The sequence below is a fragment of the Lactuca virosa genome, chromosome 1, assembly GCF_052849685.1.
Source record: "Lactuca virosa cultivar CGN04683 chromosome 1, Lactuca_virosa_CGN04683_v6, whole genome shotgun sequence".
Taxonomy (NCBI): Eukaryota; Viridiplantae; Streptophyta; class Magnoliopsida; order Asterales; family Asteraceae; genus Lactuca; species Lactuca virosa.
In genome coordinates this window covers 35333083-35347747 of record NC_136426.1, presented here as the reverse complement: position 1 = coordinate 35347747, position 14665 = coordinate 35333083, and positions in this window count along the sequence as shown.

Sequence of the window (14665 nt, the reverse complement as noted above, 5' to 3'; positions counted from 1 at the left end):
AAATGGATTTCGATCGCACAATTCGAAGATCGGATTTTTGAGCTGTTGTTTAAGAGTTAGGATAGATTGCTTAGGAATATGTAATAAGCATAGTTTTTATTTGAATTGCGTTTTAAGGACAAGTTTTTTCCGTGTTTTATAAATAAAATGAAATTTTGAGTTTTATCTTATTTATTCATCTTTGCAATGTTATTTGTGAAAATTGATGTTTGTATGTTTCTATCATAAGCAATAATAGTGGATGAGATTCTTAGTAATGTTATTTGTGGTAGTGTCGTAATTTTCTAAGTAAGGAAAGATTCCCATCTCCCAAGTTTCAATTGGACAGAAGCTTGGAATCATATGATTTGAGTCATGTGATGTATGGAAATCTTGGTACTTTGGAAAATCAAGACTAATTCTTTGTTCTCACAAGCATGAGAGTCAAGTGAAGGACTAAAGGATCTAGTACACAATGTTGTGCACTGGTCAGATCCACCACAAAGAACGATAAGACTATTTGTCATGATTTGCTAAAAGTTTAGTAAATGTGGTTATGCTTAAAAGATTAAGTATGATTCTGAATCATTGGAAAAGTTTCAATGAATAGCAGAACGAATAAGAAGAATCAATTAGGCAGAAAGATAAAAGTTTCTCTAATCTGAAAAGATGGGAGAGTACTTAAGTATCGTGTTTTTATGATTAACTTAGTGATTATGAAACCGTGTCACACTTGATCCTCTAAGGACACCTTAGTGCACTAGTATGGCTAAGAAGAGGAATCAGAAATTGTTGAAATGGCTTAAATCAAAAAGTGAATCATACTGCATTCCAAAATCAAGTCTTAGATTCGTACTCCAAGATTGTGACTTGAGTGACATCATCTTAAGAAAAGGTTGAACACACTCATCAAATGTGGAGTAGGAAAATGTTTTTCTTACTCTTGCACGTTTGAAATTGGTAAATTGTGATGTCTTGGATAAGACAAAGACCAACTAAGACCAATTGTGTGTAGTGTTTGTCTTGATAAGGACCCACAATAACTCTTGAGTATTTGTTTGTCAAGAAATGTTTCTTGACAAGAGAGTCTTATATGTCAAGAGTTCAGTGGGAGTCTTAAAGATCTTGAAAATTTTTCAAGAACTAATCAAGAATAGACGTATTGTTTAACACTAGCACATGACTTGAGGTTTGTAACCTATTATGATGACATAGTTTTGTTTATGTGCCATTCCAGTTTAAGTCAACTATGCATATGAGTTCTATGAGTTCTCAATTGATTGCATAGAGGCAAGGCACCCTGATAAATGGAAAGTACATTGATAGGTAGGGGCTAGCTGCTCAAAGACTTGGAAGCAATGGTGGGACCCTTGATGGCAAGAAATCAAGATTGAACAAGTTCAGTCCATATGAGTTTGGATTTGTCACAAACATTGTCTTATGATTATGGTTATGACAAATTCACATGGATAGGAACATATACAACATAAAATCTAAGTGATAAGGTTTCTCTCCGCTTCATGAAAATGATTGTGAGGAAACGCTTTCACTAGGAAGATTTTAAGGAGATAGCGATTGTGTAAATTGCATTCTCAAATTCGATTATGATTACGGCATTCCTCTTCATAGTTCGAATTGTGAGATTTGGCGATTAGTTTGAACAATGAAGACTTATTGTTGTAAGTTCTGAAATTGTTTAGACACACATATGAGATATCTAAGGGAAGGTGTATGAGTTTGAGAAGCTTAGATAAAGGCATATCGAAGCATATCGTATTAGAAATATGAACTTTAGAAGTCAATAAGTATTGATTTCTAGAAGTTCAGCTATTTTCTGAGTACATGTCAAAGCTAGTGGGAGCATAAGTGTTATGCTAGTAAAATTAATAATTATCATGTTAGTGGGAGCATGATTATTATGTTGCAATTTAGCAATATTAATTATAAAAAACGAAAGTTTCACTTTGCAAAGTTGCAGGGGTTGAAAGGATGTTTTGCTATAATCAAGGGAGAGAATATTGTACTTCATTTCAAAGTCTAAAAGTTTAGATCGAGAAATTTTATACAAATTTATTCAAAAGATATATATGGATGTTATGTTGAAAAGATTCAACATTTGGGAATCCTATATATGGCAATATTATAGCAAGAAACTGGTAAAGTATCACGTTTTTCATGAATCGTATCCCATACGCTTCTGGTATAGGATCGATTGCATATGCTGTAATATTCGACCATTCTGATTTTCCAAATGCCTAGGGCATTAAGAGGGAAAAAGGACCAGAACCATATATGACTGAAATTAATTAAACAACTGTCAAGAACAATCTGAGGTTCGCCGAGGATTGGTCACTTGTGGGCAGTTGGAATTAGAGTATTGGATGGAATATATTGACATTATTATGAATAGATATGTTTCTATTTAGAATGAGTTGTCATATGGCAAATATGGAAATGTTTCCATAAATGGGAGTTGGATATCAAGAATCTATGACTAGATTAGAAACTTTTATACAAGAAGGATGTTGAAAGGAATGTACTTTGAATGTGAGACTTCATATCTATGGAATTGCCTTGTAACAATCTCCAATAGAGTACTTTGTAATATCATTGGCAAAGTCTTGGTGGCTTTGGTGCTGTGACATTACGAAAGTATCGTTGCATAAAATGTTAGAATCTAACATATTCTAATAGTGGCAAGAATTTGGTATTCTTACACTAGTGATAAGGATTAGGAATTGTGAAATGAGCATCATTGGAAATGTTTTCAATTGATCTATTTCACAAAGAAAGGACCATAGGTAAACATGGTGTGCATGCTTAGAGCATGGGACAACTATTGTTATAATTCAAGTAATAAGTTGATTATCCGAAACATTATACAATGAATAATGTGTAATCAATATGGTGACTAAATAAAAGGTGTTTCATTTATACTCAAAAGTTTGAGACCATATTGGATTTGATTATTCTTGTGTTTCACTTTGCATGTTTTGACTTCCCAAATAATACCAGCTAAAAATTTCATTTTTAAATTAGGTTAATTCATAAAAACATCGTTACAAAACATTCATAATATTAATTTATGTCTGAGAACCGGTAACACCATAGTAAAATATTCAGAGTACATCCCAGAAAATCCATAGTGCGGAAAACATGAGAGTGTGTGATATGCCGCTACCGCGCCGGCTCCTTTCCCCTAGCTGAAGAGGTACCTGAAAACAAAACTATAAAACGTAAGCACGAAGCTTAGCGAGTTCCCCCATAATGCCACATACCATGCAATCATATAATGAACTGCTAAGAGATACGGGCCTCGCCCACACCCATAGAGATACGGGCCTCGCCCACACTCTACTAGCTAGGAGATACGAGCCTCGCCCACACTCTACTTTCTGAGAGATACGGGCCTCGCCCACGCTCTGCTATCCATGGAGATATGGGCCTCGCCCACACTCCGCTACTAAACCATAACATACAAGTATCACACAGACAACAAGTATAAGCAATTCTATCATACTGGCATATATCACAATCAAACTCAGCTCGAGAGTAGCTGCCGAAAACCTGCTCAGACTACGCCTGGCTGCCGTACCGGTAATCCTTCCGGCTATAAATCCATAAACATGGATTAGGTACTCATAAATACCCCTAAGGTCAAATGACTGGTCAAAGTCAACCTTCTGATTGACAGGACTCGCCGAGTCCATATGGCGACTCGCCGAGTCCTTCTATGTCTAGCCCGACTCTGACTCATCGGGTCCCTGTTCCCACTCACTGAGTCAGCCTGACTCGCTAGACGGGGACAACTAACAAACCCGCGACTGGACTCGCCGAGTCCAAGGGGGTGACTCGCCGAGTCCGACGAACAGATCTCACAAATCGCTCCAATCTTCCATCAGAACATCAACCTTGGAGATTTGGAGATTCTGGGACTATAGCTACACGTTAAATTGCTAATTCCACGTGCGACTACGGAGGGTTGGACCTCCTACACTTAAACCCTTCTTATCCTAGTGACTGATCATATGACTCGCCGAGTTGGAAGAACAACTCGTCGAGTTCAAGGCTATATTCAAGGGACTCGCCGAGTTTGAAGAACGACTCGCCGAGTACCAGGCAATCTTCATAGGACTCGCCGAGTGCACTTTGGCACTCGCCGAGTACCCTTCGACTCTTCACCCATTCTGGCCAAATCTGAGACATGCAATGGTTCCAAACCTTAATTCTAAGCTCCTAGGGCATAAACACACGGAGTTTGGGACGTTTAAGGGCTTGCAATCCACATATAAGGGACAAAAGGGAATCTATTTTACTAAGGATCAAGAAGGAGTTTTCTTACCTGGTTAGGAGCTTCTCCCAGGGTAGATTTCGGATCTACCACACTTCCTTGCACCCTCCAACTTCCTCCTTCTTCTTCTAAGCTTCAAACTTCCTTCACCAAGCCAAAATCACTCACAAGGATCAAAATGGGCTAGGGTTTCGCTCTACAGTTCTTCTGGAAGAGAATGGGACGAAATGGGTGTTTTAGAATGGGTAAAATAGGGTGCAATGTCTGAAAATAGAGTTTCATCCAGACAGGTGGACTCGCCGAGTCCATGCATCGACTCGCCGAGTTCACCGCTCAAATCCCGTGTCCACCCTGCTGCTACTCGGCGAGTCGGGACGCAGACTCGCCGAGTTCGTGGCAAAATTAAGATAAAAACTTAAATAAAATCATACCATGAACCCGGTGTTACAAATCTCCCCCACTTATTTTAGACTTCGTCCTCGAAGTCTGCCGCTCCCTTCCGGAACTGCTCCGGATAATGCTCCATCATCTCATCCACGGGCTCCCAAGTCCATTCCGAGCCCTTCCGATGCTGCCATTGCACCTTCACCAGCTCCACCCTTTTGTTCCTCAGTTCCTTCGACTTCCGGTCTAGGATAGCCACAGGCCGCTCGATATAATTCAGGCTGTCATCAACCTGGATGTCCTCCAAAGGTACCACCGCTGAGTCGTCCACCAAGCACTTCCGCAGCTGGGAGACGTGGAAAGTGTTGTGGATCTGACGGCTGAACAGAGCGAAGAAATGAGACAACTGTTGCTGAATAAAAGAAATGAACCTTTGATGCCTGTTGAACAACCAGAACTGAATGACGGACAGTCAGAGGAAGGAAATTACAGCCGCACCGTCAGTCAAGTGGAACCCCTAGTGGTGAGAAGGAATGATCCGGAGAGGGAAATCGACAAAGATGGACTGTGTACAAGAACGTTTTGGGTGCCAAACCACCAAGTCTTTCCGGAAGCCTAAATCCTGTAGAGATTATGGACTGGATCTCCGAAATGGAGATGGTATTTGAAAGCTGCAACTGTAGCGATAAGCAGAAAACCGTCTTTGCGGTTCGACAACTGAAGACCGAAGTCTTGAGCTGGTGGAAATTGTTGGCAGATACGATGACACGAGGAGAAGCTTTGAAGATGTCTTGGGAAGCGTTCATAAAGCAGTTAAAAATGCAGTACTGCTCCGAAATAGATCTAAACAATGAGTTCCAGAACTTGAAGAAGGGGAAAATGAGCATTGATGACTATACTATTGCGTTTACCGAGAAGATGAAGTTATTTCCATACCTAGTGCCGACTGAGCTCGCCAAGATAGAAAGTTTTGCTAATGGATTGCCATCAGACTTTGGCCCAATAGTCAAAATGGCAAGCACGTTGAAGGCAACTGTTAGAGTAGCCAAAAATGTTGAGACCCAGTTAAAGGAAAGGGGTCTGGAGAGAACCAAGGTTGGTGAGAAAAGGAAGTTCGATGGATCCTCGAGATCCAACAAGAAAAGTAAATCCTCGAAGTATGGTTCAAGAGGAGGAGGAGGCGAAGCGAAATGGTGCGAAAAGTTCAAAAAGAAGCACCATGGGAAATGTGATGGGGAGATCACTTGTTTTAAGTGTGGAAAGCCTAGACATTATCCCAATGAGTGCACCTTTAACAAGAAAGTTTGTTATGGGTGTAATGAGGAAGGGTACATCTCGAGGGACTGCCCGAAGAAGAAGGAGACAGCAAGGCCTAATTTCCCACCGAAGCCAAAAGCCAGAGCTTTCCAGATGACACTCGAAGCCGCGAAGGATGCATCAGACGTCGCTTCAGGTACCTTTCTTGTAAATGGATTGCCTGCCAATATATTGTTTGATTCTGGAGCAAATTACTCCTCTATATCACATAAATTTGGTGGAAGACTAGCATTGCCTATAGAAAAACTTGATAATGCTCTAGTTGTAGAAGTTGCCAGTGGTAAATTCATACTTATTGAGCTGAATGGTTTCGACATCATACTGGGAATGGATTGGCTTGGCGCCAATGATGTAGAGATATTGTGCAAGAAGAAGATAGTAAGGGTAAACCCGCCTGGAAAAGAGTCATTTGTGGTGTATGGGGACAAACACAGAGTAAATTCTGGAATCATTTATCTAATGAAAGCCAGAAAATGTTTGTCTAAGGGATGCAGATCATACTTGGTGTTTGTGATCGATGCTAAGAAGGAGAAGAAGGAGATGCAAAGTATACCAGTGGTGTGCGACTATCTGGAAGTCTTTCCCGGAGATCTTCCTGGATTGCCCCTAATAGACAAGTAGAGTTTCAAATAGACTTGTTACTAGGAAGGACACCAATAGCAAAATCACCATACCGACTAGCACCGACGGAAATAAAGGAGCTTATGATGCAACTTCAGGAGTTGTTGGACAACGGTTTCATTAGACCAAGTTCATCACCCTTGGGAGCTCCGATATTATTCGTAAAGAAGAAAGATGGAAGCATGAGGATGTGCATAGACTATAAGGAGCTGAACAAGGCAACAGTAAAGAACAAGTACCCGTTGCCAAGGATTGAGGACATGTTCGATCAGCTGCAAGGTTCAAGCTATTTCTCCATGATCGATCTTAAGTCAGGATATCATCAGCTGAAGGTGAGAAAGTAGGATATTGAGAAAACCGCATTTAGAACGAGATACAGACACTATGAGTTCTTGGTTATGTCATTTGGACTCACCAATGCTCCAGCAGCATTCATGGATTTGATGAACAGGTTTTGTAAACCATTCCTCGATAAATCTGTAATAGTGTTCATAGATGACATTCTGGTTTACTCAAAGAGCCAGCAGGAGCATGGAAAGCACCTGCGAGAAGTGTTAGAAGTTCTGAAAAAGGAGAAACTGAGGTGATTTTTGGATTCGAGAAGTCCAATTCTTAGGTCATGTGGTTAACCAAGAAGGGATCATGGTTGACGCAACAAAGATTGAAGTTGTGATGAAGTGGGAAGGACCAAAGAGTCCTACGGAGATCCGAAGCTTTCTGGGATTAGCCGCATATTACCGAAGGTTTATCCAAGGCTTTTCTTTGATAGCTACTCCATTGACAGCCTTGACCCATAAAGGAGCTACTTATACTTGGAGCGAGAAGCACGAGGAAGCATTCGAGAAGCTAAAGAAGAAGTTGTGTGAAGTACCGATTCTTTCTCTGCCCGAGGGAGTTGAAGACTTCGCAGTTTATAGCGATGCATCTAGAGTTGGGTTAGGTTGTGTTCTGACCCAAAGGGATAAGGTCATAGCATATGCATCGAGATAATTGAAAGAACACGAAAAGAACTACCCCACTCATGATCTGGAGTTGGCAGCAGTAGTATTTGCACTAAAGATATAGAGGCCTTATCTTTACGGCATGAAGTGCAAACTTGTCACTAATCATAAGAGTCTTCAGTATCTCTTTAATCAGAAGGAATTGAACATGAGACAACGACGCTGGCTAGAGTTGCTCAAGGATTACGATTGTGAGATACTTTACCACCCTGGTAAAGCAAATGTTGTCCTCGATGCTCTAAGTCGAAAAATGAGCCTTGAAAGGAGAAGGCCAAGAGCGTTAATAATTGAAGTTGTCTCAACGATTGTGGAAAGCATCAAGAAAGCTCAGGAAGAAACTTCAGAGAAAAATGACCGAAAGGAAGAGCGTTTGGGCAAAACGTTAGTGTTCGGTACAAACAATCATGGATTGAAGGTATTCCAAGATAGGATTTGGGTACCTAAGACAGGAGGAATAAGAGATCTTCTTATGGAAAAAGCTCACAAGACCATGTACTCGATTCATCCTAGCAGCACAAAAATGTATAGGGATCTGAAACCCTACTATTGGTGGCCGATGATGAAGCTCGATGTTGCAGAGTATGTGGCCGAATGTGTGACATGTGCGAGAGTTAAGGCACAACATCAGAAACTGTATGGGAGTTTAGAACCTTTACTTGTACCCATGGGTAAATGGGAAGACATTACCATGGACTTTGTCACTAAACTGCCCAGAACGAAGGACGGTCACGACATGATTTGGTTGGTCGTTGATCGGTTCACTAAGAGTGCACACTTCATAGCATCCAATGAAAGATGGTCTATGGATAAGCTTGCAAATGCTTACGTGAAGGAGGTGGTAAGAATTCACGGTGTTCCTTTAACGATTGTATCAGACCGTGATATCCGTTTCACGTCAAGGTTTTGGAGGAGTCTACAAGAGGAATTGGGTACGAATTTGTGTTTAAGTACAACCTACCATCCGCAGAACGATGGTCAGAGCGAAAGAACGATTCAAACGTTGGAGGATATGCTAAGAGCATGTACCATGGAATTCTAAGGTAACTGGGATGAGCATTTACCTCTGGTAGAATTTTCCTACAACAATAGTTATCATTCGAGCATGAAGATGGCACCTTATCAAGCTTTGTATGGACAAAAGTGTCGTACGCCGTCTTGTTGGCTTGAAGCTGGAGAAAAGAAATTTATGGGCCCTGAGATAGTCCATCAGAATGCTAAAAAGATGAAAGTAATTAGGGAAAGGATGTTAGCAGCTCAATATCGTCAAAAGAGCTATGCTTCCAAGAAGAGACGACCGGTGACATTCGAAGTTGGAGATTCGGGTTTGCTTAAAGTCTCACTGTGGAAGGGACTTATAAGATTTGGGAAAAGAGGAAAGTTTAGTCCAAGGTTCATTGGATCGTTCAAAGTTCTTCAGAGGATTAGGAACCAAGCTTACAAGATAGAACTACCAGAAGAACTAGATGGTATTCATAACACATTCCATGTGTGTTATCTGAGGAAGTTCACGGGAGAAGTTCCCGACATAATTCCAATTTCAGAGTTAAGGATGGATGAGAATAAGAGGCTAATCGAAGAGCCCAAGGCGATTGTTGACCGTAAGACGAAGAAGTTGCGACGCAAGATGGTCGACTTAGTGCTTGTGCGATGGAAACATTCAAATGGGCCAAATCTCACCTGGGAAACGGAGAGTGACATTATGAGTCGCTATCCGCATTTGTTTGATGATGCATGATTCCGGGACAGAATCATCCTAAGGGGGAGAGAATTGCAACGCACGTGTTTCGAGGCTAAGCATTGATGAGATGATGTAATAGTCTAGGTCAACCTTTGTAACCTATTTTAAAGTAATCAAGATGAATTACTTGAATATTATGTGAATTATGTGCTTTTATATGATTATATACTTGTTTGTAAAGATATAATAAAAATAAGCGTCAAAAATAAAATGTTATATAAGCCCGATATCAATGAAGAAAGTTGTATTTGTCGTGACAAGGATTCCAGAGATATAAAGAACGCCGAAATCCGAGTTATAACGAATAAGTTATGACCTGTCGAAGTTTCGCGATAAAACCGACACGACACTGTGAAACGTAAATAGTGAATTTGCGATATTGGACTTTTTAGCCTTAACGATCTAAACTAAAGTCGTAGTGTTCGTTAAACCGAGAGTGTGCATAAAAAGAACGCCCAAATCTGACTTCGTATGAGGAAGTTATGATTTTTCTAAGATTTGACATAGCAGTACACAGCCCGAAATTCGAATTTTTGATCAAGTAGTTTTTGGCCAACGCAACCTAAATGAGAATTAAAGATCTCGTTAATAGTAGTTCAACGGTAAAAAGACAGACGAAATCGGACGTCGGATGAAGAAGTTATGAATTTTTAACAGACTTTTCCTGTCCCGGCCTGTTAAAATATAACTTTCACAATAAAGTCAAAATTAGCCGACGGAGTCTAAACGAAAGTTGCTGAGTGTGGTCCCGCCTCCGCGTGGATATAAAGAACGTCGAAAACAGAGCTCGTATGCGAAAGTTATGAATTTTTGAAAGTGGGATGACAATTTGCGAGACTGTCCGAGGGGGGTACGCCCAGCGTATCCTCGGACGCCAAGCGTTCCGGAGTACGCCCTGCGTACGAGAAGCGGATGCACCATGGTTTGACTATTTATACGGTCTGAGATAAGCCACGTCGCACCACCGAGGAACCAACACGTGCCCCATTACGCGCGGCGTAGGTCCGAGGTACGCCCAGCGTACTGAGGCCTCGAACGACTATATAAGGGCTACGAGGACAGCTCGTTTCCTTTGCCATTTTTCAACTTTCTTTCTCTCCCTAATCTCTCTCTAGCCTTCCAAAACACCCCCGAAGCTTAGGAAACCTCCCTAGAATTAGAAGAAAGCTCCGGAGCGCCCGAGGGCTCCGAGAAAAAGAGTTTTTCGGTTTGGAAACTCTGCCCCCGCAGAGCTCGGTTTTCAAGCAAACCTCTCGGTTTTGTGAGAGAATATCATTTTAAGAAGCGTAGTGTTGTCCGAATCACCCCCTTATTAGGTGAGTGTATATTCACTTTAATCTTACACATAGATATGAAGTATTTTATATAAATTACGTGCTATGTGTATATATATATTATCTGTTTACTTGGGATCTATGCTGGATGAAAGATCTGAACCTCTTTCTTTTCAGATCTGAACTTTTTCCTTCAAATCTAAACTTTTTTCTTTCAGATCTAACCTTTTCTTCCAGATCTGAACCGTTTTCCTTCAGATCTAGACTTCCTCACTTCAGATCTGAACTTTTCAGATCTAAACCTGATATATGAATAATTTGTACTTGAGATCTATGATGTATGAAAGATATATACTTCGTTTTCGTATCTGAGTTGTATATGTATTTTATATCTATAATTATGTTGGGTAAAACATGGGTAGATGAAATAGTTGGTGTGTGGTGAAATAAAATGATGAGAGGCCTTGATGTTGACGTTGATCCAGTTATCTAGCGAAGTATGGATGACGACCACGTACTTTTCTAGGAAGTCCAGTGAAACGCTAGCTGGCTCGCAACCTGTAGGTTTTTGTGAACGATGTGTTAACCGGTGTACTCCATCCCCCCCATAGTTGCCTTACAGACCTATATGGCTGAGGAATCCCCTTAGCAGTAGTGTCCATCCCGATGAAATTCATTAGGATAGGTCCCTTATAATAGATGTTTTAGGGACATAAAGTGAGGAAAACGGGAACGGGTAATCGGGTTTAATGATTCTTGAAAATAATAAACTTATTAATTGTGGGTTGAAAACCCTATATGCTCACCGGGCTCCCCAGCCTGACCCACTCAGTTTCTTTTATTACAGGTAGTGGCAAAAGCATAGTTGGATGATCTGACGAGAGATTATGGATTTATAGGCCAGTAGAAAATAAATGGAATGTTGTAAGGCCTATATTATTTTGAGGCCAATTTTGTTTTGTGGCCTATGATGTTTTGTTTATGCTTTTGATCTGTATTGACGATGACATCCCGAGCTTTGTAATGTAATGAAAATACATTTCTTTAAGAAATGCTTTGATAAAATTTTTGTCATATTTCGTTTTGGGAACAAATTCCGCAACACTTTTCTTTAAAAAGTTACTCTGATTTTATTAAAAAGCATAAATGAAATCGGTCTTTTCTGGCCGTAAAAATGGGGATGTCACATTTGATCTTCATATTTTGATAGCTCCAAAATTCCTTCAACTTTTGCAATTTCTTTCTCTCTCTCTATCTCTCTCTCTCTCTCTCCTTAAATCTCACTTGTTTCGATCAGTTCCTACATGCTTAAGCATGGGAACTTAACTTCAACCTTTATTAGTTAGAGATATTAGTCTAAGTGAAATGACTACATAAGCTCTCCTGGATAGATTTCAGGTACACGTTGTAAAACTTTTATGTCATTCAAACTACCTGATTACCTTTCATATCTCATGAATTTTCACTAGGACTGGGAAGCCACAAATATACTATAACATATGTTGGTTCAATTAAACATTTAAGCTCGCATTGGATCGTCCCACGCAACACTAGCAACTTAAGTTTTTTAATTATCACTAGATTTCAAGTTAAACCATTTTTCAAGTTTTTTTTTAAATTTTCAAATATTCCAAATCTAGCAAAATTTTAATTTTTCAATTTAATCTTAGATTCCTTTTTCGACCCCCTACCCCACACTTATTTCATACAATGCCCTCATTGTATGCATAAAACTATTTAAGCACATAAAAGCAGTAAAAATGGAGAAAAAGGAACATACTCCCCTGGGGTAGTAGTGGCGAGATCGAATTCTTGAACGTGTGTGGAAAGCTTGAACATCTTGAATATGTAACTGGAACTAGACTTTGTTGGTACTCATGAATGTGCTGAATAAAATACGAATCAAAAACTTGCATCTTCAAAAAGTGTGGTGCATAAAATCTTCAAAGTAATGTATCTCAGTGTGGAAAGCATACGCCACATTGTAAGGTTGAATGAAAAGAACTCGGGATTACCCCCGATCCACTAATCGATAACAGAACTCGGGCTTACCCCCGATCCACTAACTGATGACAATATCCAGGCTTACCCCCGATTCACCAACCGATGACAACACTCGGGCTTACCCCCGATCCACTAACCAATGACAATACGCGGGCTTACCTCGATCCACTAACCGGTGACAACACTCGTGCTTACCCCCAATCCACTAACCGATGACAACACTCGATCCCAACAAGATTTAACTGACCTTACCATGTATTCGGGTTGTGACTCAGACCTCCAAGCCCCAATCAAACAAGAACAGACAAGGAATCCCTCATCACATCCCTCAACCTAGGCTCCTAACATCCTAGAGTCTAAAGCACAAGCACGCCCTACAGATGCTATCACAAGTAAACCTAATATGACTCGAAGGGAAATCCAACAACTGACGATGATCTTGACGCAAAACCGGAAGATTCAACAGTTGCGTGGAAGTCTTAATCTTAGAGAAATTCGATTGAGAACCGAACCTTGGCACAAGGACTTCTTGCTACGAGATTCCAATCTCCCCCACTTGAATATGCTATAATCTAACAACTTCACAGTCCTTTGATACCCAAACCCACTTGAACTCTACTACTTGATCCCAACCACTGATATCCACATACACAGGAGAATCTGAACCCACACAACATTCATAAATTCCAACATGCATACAATCGAGGACAAAGATAACTAATCCATTCATAATAAGAATTCAATTAGAACAGAGTTAATAAGGCAAATCCATTCGACTTAGACTTATCCAAGTGGGAGACTGTTGGATTAATGTCTAAGTCCATAACTATATTTGGTATGTACTTGACCCGACCCGGCATGGTCCATTTGGGTTGCACTTCACCGGCACAATTTATATGGATAGTCTTTTGAGAATAGTATATTTATGATTTATATTAATATATTATAAGTTCTAATATATTAATATGGAATCATATTATTTAATTAGTATTGATCAAGAATTAATTTAGAATTAATTAAGTGATCAAAAAGAACTAATTAAATATGGACTCTTATATATATGGAATGGGCCAAGTTCATTTAGGTTGGGCTAAGCTTTCATGGATGGTCCATGGAGCTTTTAACCCATGGATCCTATGTAAATGAAAGGTCATGGGTATTAGGGTTTACATGGATGTAACCCTAATCCTCCATAATATATAAAGGGGTCCTTGGCTCACAAAATTGGCACAAGTGTGTGAAAATAAGAGTGGGCCGATTTTAGTGTGCATACATATTCTCTCAAGTTCTTCCAAGGTGTTTTGGTGATTTGTGATTCCATTTGAGGCTTCCACACTATTGGGGCTAAGCTCTTAAAGCTTGAAGACATCAAGCTACATAAAAAGGTATGTCATCTAACTAGAACTTTGTAGTATAGGTGCTTCATAATATGCTAGTTAGGATGAAACCTTGGAATAGTTAATATTTGCATGTATAATAGAGAAAACATAGATCCAAGGTTTATAGGGTTGCATGTACACCATAGGAGTGTTAGAATGCTCAAAACCCAATAGTGGTATCAGAGCCATGGGTTGTTTTCTGTTATATTGATGCAAATGTTTTATTTTCAAAGTTGGAAAAAAAAAAGAAAAAAAAAAACATGACGTTTGTCAAATTTTAAGATAATTACTTGTTTTTGTGAAAAACTAATTATTTGTAAAATTTGAATCATTTGCTATATGAGTTGAATTAGGTCAAATTTAGTAAAAGATAAAATGATATGATTATTTTATTAGTTTTAAAAGTTTGATCAAAAGAGTTTTTTGAAACCTCCATAAGTTATGGATATGAAAAGGTTTTAAAAAAAATTGATTCAAAGTTTTTTATGGAGTTACAAAACTTGGTCTTAATGTTTTAAAGAATTCCATAACTTGTTCTTAAGTTATGGAACATGAAAAGTTTCATCATAAAACAAGTATTTAACTCCATAAGTTATGGAATCCAAAAGTTTTCAAGAGTTATAAAACTTGCCTCAAGTTTTGGAATTTGGAAAAAGTTTTTTTATGATAAAAAAAAA